We start from the raw sequence: 11257 nt of genomic DNA on the forward strand, positions 1-11257 counted from the left end.
GGATATTGTTGCGTATGTAGCTCGGTGTTTGAATTGTCAGCAGGTGAAATATGAGCATCAAAGACCTGGTGGTTTGTTTCAGAAGATTGAGATTCCTGAGTGGAAGTGAGAGCGGATCACTATGAACTTCATTGTTGGACTCCCACAGACTCAGAGGAAGTTCGATGCAGTATGGGTTATTGTTGATAGGCTGACCAAGTCAGCGCATTTCATTCCTGTGGCGGTTTCCTATTCTTCTGAACGGTTGGCAGAGATTTATATCGGGGAGATCGTTCGTCTTCATGGTGTGCCCGTGTCTATCATTTCTAATTGGGGTACGCAGTTTACCTCGTATTTTTGGAGGGAAGTACAACGTGAGTTTGGCATGCAGATCGAGTTGAGCACAACATTCCATCCTTAGACGAACGGACAGTCCGAGCGTACTATTTAGATTTTGGAGGATATGCTCCGAGCATGTGTCATTGACTTTGGAGGTTCTTGGGATCAGTTCTTTCCATTAACAGAATTTGCCTACAACAACAGTTACTAGTCGAGCATTCAGATGGCTCCCTATGAGGCATTATATGGTAAGCGGTGTCGGTCGCTGGTTGGGTAGTTTGAGCCGGGAGAGGCTCGGTTGTTGGGTACAGATTTAGTTCAGGATGCCTTGGATAAGGAGAAGATCATTTAGGATAGGCTCCGTACAGCTCAGTCCATGCAGAAGAGTTATGCCAATCGTAAGGTTTGTGACGTGGCATTCATGGTTGGAGAATGAGTGTTGCTCTGGGTGTCGCTCATGAAGGGCGTGATGAGATTTGGGAAGAAGGGCAAGCTAAGCCCTAGGTTCATTGGTCCTTTTGAGATTCTTGATCGAGTGGGAGAAGTGGCTTACAGACTTGCGTTGCCGCCGAGTTTATCAACTGTGCACCTAGTGTTTCATTTGTCCATGCTTTGGAAGTATCACGGCGATCCATTCGACGTGTTAGATTTCAGCACTGTCCAGTTGGACAAAGACTTGACCTATGAGGATGAGCCGGTAGCTATTCTAGACCGACAAGTTCATCAATTAGGATCGAAGAAGTTCCCTTCAGTTCATGTGCAGTGGAGAGGTCAGCCTGCTGAGGAAGCTACCTGGGAGTCCGAGTCCGATATGCGGAGCCGATATCCCCATCTTTTCCCCAACTCAGGTACTTCTTTTCTAAGTCCGTTCGAGGACTAACAGTTGTTTTAGAGGTTGAGGATGTGCACTTGATTTACAAGTCAATTCTGTATTTCGAGGCCTTAAAAACCTCCTTTTATCCCGCCTTGATTTGCATGCGTGATCCGGGCATATATCCGGAACGCTTTTATGTGAAAATTTGATAAAAATGTTAATTTGCCTTTAAAAATTAAATTTAAGTTGACTCCGGTCAACGTTTTGGGTAAACGGACACGGCCCCATAATTTGACGGTCCCAGAGGGTCCATAGAAAAATATGAGACTTGGGCGAATGCCCGGAATTGAATTCCGAGGTCCCAAGCCCCAGAAATGAATTTTTGAAGAAAATTATTTAACTAAAATTTTAAGAGTTTTTTGTTTTATGGTATTTAAGTTGTGACTATAAAATTTGGTAAGAAACAGACTTCATATGAGGTGAATCGGACCCTCGGTTGTGAAATTTGAAACTTAAGAGTTCTTGAGTTTTTTTATTTATTTTGAGGCTAAACTTGAAGTTCTAGGTGTTATTTTGACGATTTAATCGCACGAGTAAGTCTGTATGAAATTTTTAGGGTTGTGTGCATGTTTGATTTGGAGCCCCAGGGATCTAGTGAGTTTAGGATAGGCCACGAAATGTTTTTACACTTAGGAATTCTATTGTCATAGCTGTTGCAGGTGCTTAGGTAATTCCTTCTCCGCGATCGCGAAGGAACTCCTGCAAACACGAATAGCAAAGTGGGACTGAAGTAAAATTCCTTCTACGCGAATGCGAGACACAGTTCGCGAACGCGAAGCCTTGGGGGTGTTACCCTTCGCGAATGCGGACCTGCTATCACGAACGCGAAGGCCATTTGGCAGGGAACTGGGGGAAGGGAAAATGCTCTACGCAAACGCGACAATTGGTTCGCGAACGCGCAGGTTAGGGGGTGAACCTTCGCGAACGCGTACAGTAACTTGCGAACGTGAAGGCTCTTCTAGCCAAAGCTTCGCGAACGCGACAGACCCTTCGCGAATGCGAAGCAGGTCTGTCCAGCGATTTAAAACAGAACCAGAACATAAATTTAGCCATATTTTCATATCTTCTTCCCCAAAATCAGACCCTAGGCGATTTTGAAGAGAAAATTTAATACCAATTCATAGGTATATGTTCCTAAACCCATCTTCTTCATTTTCCATCAACACCCATTAGATTTTTAGGCTTAAATATTGTTCTTCCATGGTAGAAATTGGGAATTTGGATAGAGTTAGGGCTTTTTGAATAATTGGAATTTAGACCTAGTTTTAGGGTCGGATTTTGAAACTAATTGCATATTCGGGCTCATGGGTGAATCAGTAATCGGGTTTTTGTCCGAACCTTGAGTTTTGACCAAGCAGGCCCGGGGTCGATTTTTGACTTTTTGAGGAAAATGATAGAAAATCTATAATTAAGTTTTGGGTATGAATTCTTTAGCATTTATTGATGTTGTTAAATTAATTTGGGCTAGATACAAGTAAATTGGAGGCGAATTCTAAAGGAAAAGTGGTGTTTGAGGCTTGAGTTGGCCGTGGAAATTCGAGGTTAGTGTTTGGTCTAACCTTAGCTTGAGAGAATAGGTATTGTGCTTTATTTGCTATGTTCTAGTGTAGTGTACGACGTATAGGTATGGTGACGAGTATCTATACGTCGGTGTCAAGCATGCCCGTGAGTCTTAAATTTTAATCGTTGTGTTTCTTACTAAGTACTAAAAATGCCTAAATTGTTGATTCTCCGTGTTGGGCAGGACTTATGATTATCTTCGTGGTATTTGTTTATTGTTGAGCATTGGCTCCAGTTGAGGTTTTATTTGTGAAGTTAATTGTTGGTACAAGTTTGGTTGATTCCCTTGCCGGGACGTATTTATTTCTTACTGTTGATCCCTTGTCGGGATGTGTTTATTCTTGTTGTTGATTCCCTTGCGGGGATGTTGTTGTTGCTATTGTTTGGATGAGGAAAGAGAGTTAAAGCACGAAGGGTGATGCCGTGCACATTTATATTTATGCATTTGGTGAGGAAAGAGTGATAAAGCACGAAAGGTGATGCCGTGTACATTTTCATTGATATTGATGCATATGGTGAGGAAGAGAGATAAAGCACGAAGGGTGATGCTGTGCACATTTCTAATATTTACATGGTGAGGAAGAGAGATAAAGAACGAAGGGTGATGTCGTGCACATTTTCATTATTTGATTGTATTGGTGAGGACTGAGAGTAAAAGCACGAAGGGTGATGTCGTGCACTTATTACCTGTTTGTTATGATTTCTTGCTGTTTCGGTTCAAGTACCTTAATTGTCTTATTCCAATATTACTGTGATTCTTTACGTTGGTATTTTCCCCATAGCATGTTACCCCTCCCCCGTTACTTTTGAATTACTTCTGTTAATGTTATTTTGCTAGATATTGTTTCTCTGCAAGTTATGATTATTTGTTGTGTCCTGGCCTCGTCACTACTTCGGCGAGGTTAGACTCGACACTTACTTAGTACATGGGGTCGGTTGTATTGATATTACACTCTGCACTCTTTTGTGCAGATCCCGGTACTGGAGCATACAGACCTTAGCTAGGGGTTGCTGCCTTCAGTCTATCAGGAGACCCGAGGTAGTCCTGTAGGCATCCTCAGGCCTTGGCGTCCCCTTCTTATCTAGTTTTCTTCTGTTCTTTACTATTTCAGAGACAGACATGTATTTATTTTGTTCGGACCCTATTTGTAGTAATCTTAGATAGTCCGTGAGATTGTGACACCAGTTCTGGGTGGTTTATGTTTATGAATTCGTATTGGTACTAGCTTAATTGTTAATTTTCTTTCTTCCGCATTGTTAATTCCGATGTTTATAATATGTTATCTTGAAATTGCTAAGAGATTAAAAAAATGAAAAGGGTAAAGTAATCGGAATATTTGGCTTGCCTAGCTTTCACTAGTAAGCGTCATCACGACTCTCGAGGGTGAAAAATCCGGGTCGTGACAATAATATTTCTCTCCCTTCTCTCACGAGATTATATACTTTCTCTTTTATTTCTTTCTTAATTTCTTTCTCCAAGAATATAAAAGTTCAACGGCTCAAAAGTTTTAGTGGTAAAAATTTGAGATCAATAGATGACGAGAACTTAAAAATATTGTCTTAACCATGAATGTTCCTTAAAATATAATAGTCACTCTGATATTGATGGTTTAGACTTATTTTTTAAATTAAAATATTTTTAAAAAATAGTACAAGTAGAAATAATACTATAACCGACACATCAATCAAATAATAAGACTTGATTATTTTTCAAATGAATTTATTTTTTATAAAATAATATTAACAGTTCATATAACAGTTGCTTCAATAGAAATAAGTTTAAAATTAAAATTGTAAAATTTTGCCAAGGATCAACAATTCTCAAGAAAGATTAAATGAATTGACTATATTATCATTCGAAAAAGAATTATTAGAAAAAATCAATAATAAAAAAAGTATTCAAAATTTTATATCTTAAAAGGGTAGAACAATATTTCTTTTTTTGGGGAAAAAATATGTTTTTCTTTTTAAATTTAAGGCCTTCAAATAAATTTTGGCTTTAGGCCACTAAAATACTTGAGCCGCTCGTGTTTAAGTAAGTACAATTAATTTGAATCAAGATTTTGTTAATCAATGGAAAGCGGGAAAAGACTTCTATTATTGGATGCGGGTCCACAGATAGACCGACCCGGTCAACACGGTGATATGGCCCATCTTAGTTGAGGCTACTGATTTTAGGAGCATTGTCCTAAACTCACTCGAAAAAGTTAGCAATGTGGGACAATCCTCCTATGAATTTTGGACAAAGATCCGAAACTATTTATATTCGGTGACCCCAAAAGTATATAAAATTTATGTATTTTTATTTATAATATACATAAATGTATATATACAAAAAAAATCGATTAGTTATATTATTATAAAAGTATGAATACAATATCGATTTACAACAATAACCTTATAATATTAAGTATAATAACTCATAATAAAAGGATATAACCGAAATTCTAGATATTAGCTTTATAATCCTATTAGTTTTAGGACATAATACTACACGTTAGGAATCCTATTAGTATAATTACTTTCCGGCTGAAACTGTCCTCCTCAACTTTGAGTAAATATCATCTCATATCTGATTCATAATGTCTTTAAAAGACTATCACGGTGAGATGACACATACTATTAAGTTACTTAACAGATTGCTGAAGAACTTTCACCCAATATGTGAAATAAGTACTCCGGTACATTTGAGAAAAAATAAATATCTTTAGCCATGTAATTCTATTACTTTTAGGATATACTTCTTAAAAATTCCTATTACTAATTTAATTTGAAAATGTATTATAATGTCCTATTACTAATTTAATTTGAGAATGTATGTTATTTTCTAAATTCATTTAGAAAAAAAGAGAGCCCTATATTATTATAAAAACATAAATACAATTTTAATATACCAAAATAGCCCTAAAATATTAAACGGAAGAATTCATAGGGAAAGAACATAACTGCAGTAACTTTTTTTGAATTACAATACCTTCTATGCTAATTTTTAATAATTAAGATTTTAAAATTAATAAAATTTTATCTATTAAATTCTTATAAAAAATATGTGTAAGGTTTAATAAAATTAATTTCATAAAAATCCTCCGTATTGACAGTACATTACCATTCTATAATGTCCAATACCAAGAAAAAATAAAAGTAGTATTAAATGGAACACATAAAAAGTTGAAATTGAAAAAAAATACCTCCATAAAAATATATTTTATATTATATTTAAACTATTTTTCTACTCAAATAATTATTTTGTCAACTTTTCGTGTAATATTAAATAATTATTAAACAAAAATTAAGAAAATATTTAAGAATATAAATGTGTGAGAAAGAGAAAAAAATGATTGGTAAGAGTTAATATCATTAATGATTCTACAGACATAAAAATCTACACGTGAAATGTTATTTCAATCTTTTACTCTTTGAAAATAAAATTTATAGTGGATAAAATTATAATTAAGATTAAATATTTAAAACAAGAGATGAACTAATATTAAGATCTGAATCAACATAGAATAAATTATTTTTTATGTTAAAATTAAATAATTAAATCTTTTAATTAATTATTCAGCAAGAGAATCCAATTCAATTATTTTTTACATTCATCATATGAGTAAATTTTTTATTCAAGTTTTAAAAAAATCTTAGGGTACATAAATTTATTCCATAAAAAGAGCGTTAGAACACAAAGTAAAAAGGTTAGTATATTATTAAGAATCAAAATGCTTATAAGTTTCTGAGGAAGCACAATCAAAGTTAAATCTTAAACAAGAACAAGCTTTCAACACTATATTATAAAGAGTCGATTATGCTATAACGAGATTATTCTTTGTAGAAGCCTCCGACGGAATCGAAATAATATTTCTATGTCATGCATTGCTTACAAATATCATATCAAGAGGAATGACACTGTTAGCAATAATAGCAAGTGGTGTACCAATAACAATTTTATTGTGAGGCCACCCACTTTAAATTTGATATACATCTTTAAACAACTTAAATAACCATCACAAATATATCAAAGCATAGCAATGGTGCTAAATTTATAAGGAAAGCAAAATTGATAATATGATATGAAGCACTTATAGCTAAGTGTCAAATAATCGAAATAATTGCCCAGAGTTCTAGTGATATATTGAATATTAATGAACCGTTTGGTGGAAAATTAATGATTTGGGAGGTAATTTATGTTACGTACTACCAGTAGTTCCAAAATCGACAAAAGCAGAGACTATAAAAGCTAGCTTGCCAAAGTTATACTCCCGGCCTCAAATGAAAAAAGATTCAACTAACAAGAAATATAAAGTAAGAACAGATCCAGTATACAGTGTTTTCTTGCTTCGCGTTGGAAACGAAGAAGAACATCCAATAAAAGATGATTTGGTTCTTCTTGAATACTTGGTTATCAATCCCAATGGTAATAGTAGTTCATTTAATTAGGGAAATATTTCTATCATTAGATTAAAACGCAATTTGTGCAAATCGCATGATAGAATTTAAAAAATATCTTAGCTAGCAGAAATGAATATGTTGATCAACTTATAAGATATTGATTGCAAAATTTATAGTCAAAACAAAACATTTTTCTGTTTTTGACTCAGAAGAAAATAATACCAATAATTATTACCAAGAAGAACGCTTAAATACTTTAATACCAAATGGACTTCTACCATATATGTTTGTTGTCAAGTATATTATTTCTTACGTATGTTAGTGTCACCGAATATATAATAGACTAAGTTAAAAGTGATATTCCATTATATATAGGTTGATTTTGACGAAAAATATGCCTGTCATGTTACTAAAAAACCTAGATACGCTGAATAGCTTATGTAATAGCACACAAATGGTATGTAGAAGTTTTGACCGTAACACCATACATGCAAAAATTATGATACTGGTCAATGTGCTTCTAAGTATATTCTTATCCCTAAATTAAACTTTTGTCTTCCATAACTAAGGAATATCTTTTTAAATTTATGTGAAAATAGTTTTTAGTACTTTTATATGTTGCAAATATAATAAATAAAGCACAAGGACAAACATCCTAAATATTGGACCATATTTATCGCAATATATTTTCTTGCATGAACAACTGTATGTTGCACTTTCAAGAGGGATATTAAGATCGACAACAAGAGTTCTGGTTAAGACAGAGCAACCAAAGCATTAGGAGAAAACATGCACAAAAAAATATTATCCACAAAGAAGTGTTTGTTAAGATACAATCACATTAAATACTTTTAAACTATAATATATAATTATTATCTAATGAACATGACAAAATCGATCATTTGTGTAAGTTTTAATAATGTCTTTTAATTTTAAATTCATGTATTATGCTAATGTAATAATATTTTTCTGCCAATTAGAGGATTTTTGTATTATTATACATAAAATTTCTCTCACTAATTAAATTTTATTTTTCCTTCATATAAATAAATATTTAACTCATCATGTATCATTATTAACGTATACTAGTTATTTTAATAGTGGCTATACACATTGTAAATTTCCCATGAATTTTCCCATTTCCCATGAATTTTCCCCACTTCTTTCACTATTTGGACAATTAACTCGTGATCAAATAAAGAAGAGAGCATTTCATGACAAATTAATAGGGTAAGATGGAGACAAATTCTGGCCAATTTAGATTTCCAAAGTTCAAATTGGACACGAAAGTCTATAAACCTCATCAAGTGAAGACGCAAATGGTAAGTTAATTATTTGGTAAACACTGAAGTGAAAGATTGTACTAGGAGATAAAACAAAGATGATGTGTCTCACCAAAGACATCAATTTTAGGCATTGACTTCTGTTGGTAGTCCAAAATGAACCAGTACACTTACCTATTTCCTAGTCGCCTTTAAAGAATTTGCCTATAATTCATGTAATAACTTTTTTTATGTATTTTTAATTTGGACCATTTCTCTGTGTTATCCTTGTGCATGGGTCATCTTATGGTCAATCTTCTCTGTACCATTTTAATTTTATCGGATTTTTCCGAACTAATGGCTGCTAACTCACTTTAGTATCTGATTCTAGTCCTTTGCCATGTCCCGGACTGAGTTGTTCCGATAGACTCCATTAACTCATGAGATCTAACAGAAATGTTGTTTGACTCAAAAGATATTAAAACCTTTTTGAACAAATCAATCAAAATTGAAGAGGTAAATCTTAGTTAAACATAATAATCTCTAGATAAGAAGATAAGTAAGGGAAGATGAGTAATAAGATTTCTCTATCGATCTGAATCAGTAAAATCCTTTTTAGAACACTTCTCATTCATAAGTAGAATTATAGCCAATATTCTCGATCCCTCTTTACAAGGTTATTGTCCTCTATATATACAAGGAGCGAAACCCTTCTAAGCTGTAAAAGACAAGTTACGAGGAATATTCCTAATGTTCCCTAATGGGCCAACACTATTACAAGGGTCGTATAGTCTCTTATTTGCCATAAGATCGTCTCCCAAAAGACATCGAGTTAAGGAGACCCCGTCATTCGTCGTACTCGTCGTTGGTCGTGATTGGTCAAATTTTGACCCATACAGTTAGTCCCTCCGCTTGTCGGGGTTGCAACTGGGTGCATCCTCGATGAGCGGATATCATGCATTCCAATGGAGAAATTTGATCCTTCGAGGCGTTACGACATGGCCAATGAGGAACGGTCAGCGTTCTTAACAAGGCACTGGGTAATACATTTTACCGGGAAATGATGTCATCTTCACGTGCGTCATCATTACACATGTTTTCGAGGCAGGAGTTGATGACTTGTTGCTTCGATTCTAGCGCTACTCTTTGACTTTCCGCTTCGATTCTGGCGCCACTCAACCTTCTAAATAGGTGGAGGGTTTGTTTTTTCAAAAGTTCTTGGCCATTTCAGTCCTGATAACCTCCCCTTATTTCTCCGAGCTTGCCCTGATACCCTTCTGCTTCTCACGTTCTTCATTCACAACTTCTTCCCCCTTCTTCTTTTTTGTATCAATACCTCTTTGAACGAAAGCATGCCAAGGTCACATCGTTCTCGTGAAGGGGTTCCTGAGGCCACCCAATTGTCCACGACGCCCCTTCAGGCGGTGAAGATACAGTGATAGAAGAGGGTGACAGTCTCCCTACGGTGGAGGAGTTATTGCTGAGGCACCCCATGTCTCGAAGTGACTTCCTCAAAGATCCCCTCATATTCCTGCCCCCGTACTTTCTGAGATGGAGAAGGTTTACATTGACGTTCTTCATATAAAGTATAACATTCCCACTCACGTTGACATGATTCCGATGGGGGAGATTTTGTAGAGGTCCACAGACCTGGGTACTGCGCCTTCTATGAGTACCCTTTTGTGATTGGCTACACTTTTCCTCTCTTCCCCTTAGCGGAAGAGTTCTGTAGGTTCAACCAAGTTTGCCCGACACAACTTTCGTCGTATACCCTTAAGGTGCTTCTGTTGTTGACCAAGTATGCGGAGCTGGCGGAATGTAATGTTTCTATCCACCACCTTTTGCACCTGTTCTCGCCTAGCTTCCACAGAGGTACCATGGTGCATTTGAGGCACCGTGGCACAAAAGTGCTGGTGGTCGGGACATACGACCGAGCAAGTCGCAAGTTTTGGCACAAGTACTTCTTTGTCAAAACTGAACATATCGTTTCTGACTCCGCCAGGTTCCCGGAGTGATGGAACGAGACTTGTAAGTGTCGCCACTTGTTTTATTCTTCCTTCGTCTGTATTCATTATAAAATTTGTTTGCTTCTCGTTTCCAGCTATGGGACGTTCGCCTGCCCTATTACGGGAATATGGGATTGGGTAGCCCGTCTGTTACCCCATATAGTGGAAACCCGAGATTAGCCTTCCTTCGTAAAGCGTTGCAGCCCTAAAGTTCCAACTAGTGAGTGTTTTCCCCTTACCACTTCGTTGGTTATATATCGTCATCCATTAATTCGACTTTTTTGTGATGGCAGATCGAGGAGCTTCCAGGCGGAGGGCGCAAGTCCCCGCGTTCTGATAGGCTGTTGCCGCCGAGGACACACAGTTTGTTTTGAGTGAATATGTTCGAGAGGCTCATCCTCAACCTGTTCAATTAGAAGGTCCCTCTCGAGTCGTGGTCGTGAGGGAGGAGGCTTCTTCATGCCGTCCCCACACATCTTGGACGAATCCTCCAATGGGGACGAGCCGTTATCAAGAAAAAGGAGGAGAATGGAGCTCGGGAAGGGCGTGGCCATAGAAGCTGATAGAAGTAGGGCGTCGCAAGGGGCACCCGTACCCACATTTATGACTGACGCCATTTTATCGGGGAGATCTCTCCACGCAGAAGGAGTTTATCTAGGAGCCGGCTCCGTGCGCTCTGCTGAGGGCGGTGCATCGTCCAACGTGAGAGGTCGGCGTGTCGAGGGTGATGGCTCAGGTTCAGATGTCGACCCGGAGGATGTCGACGAGTTCGTAGGTCACCATACTCACGTGGAGGTTAGAGCGGAAGGGACTGATCGTCACATAGTCATCTCGGGGGACTACAACTTGTT

General features: G+C 36.7%; 1 non-coding gene across 1 annotated transcript; it reads right to left on the minus strand.

The window, feature by feature from the left end:
- Positions 1–8658: 8658 nt before the first annotated feature.
- Positions 8659–8760, minus strand: LOC142171319 (U6 spliceosomal RNA). Its single transcript, XR_012700891.1, has one exon. It is a non-coding gene; the product is annotated as a U6 spliceosomal RNA (small nuclear RNA).
- Positions 8761–11257: the final 2497 nt, after the last annotated feature.

Source organism: Nicotiana tabacum, chromosome 16 (assembly GCF_000715075.1).
Source record: "Nicotiana tabacum cultivar K326 chromosome 16, ASM71507v2, whole genome shotgun sequence".
Classification (NCBI taxonomy): Eukaryota; Viridiplantae; Streptophyta; class Magnoliopsida; order Solanales; family Solanaceae; genus Nicotiana; species Nicotiana tabacum.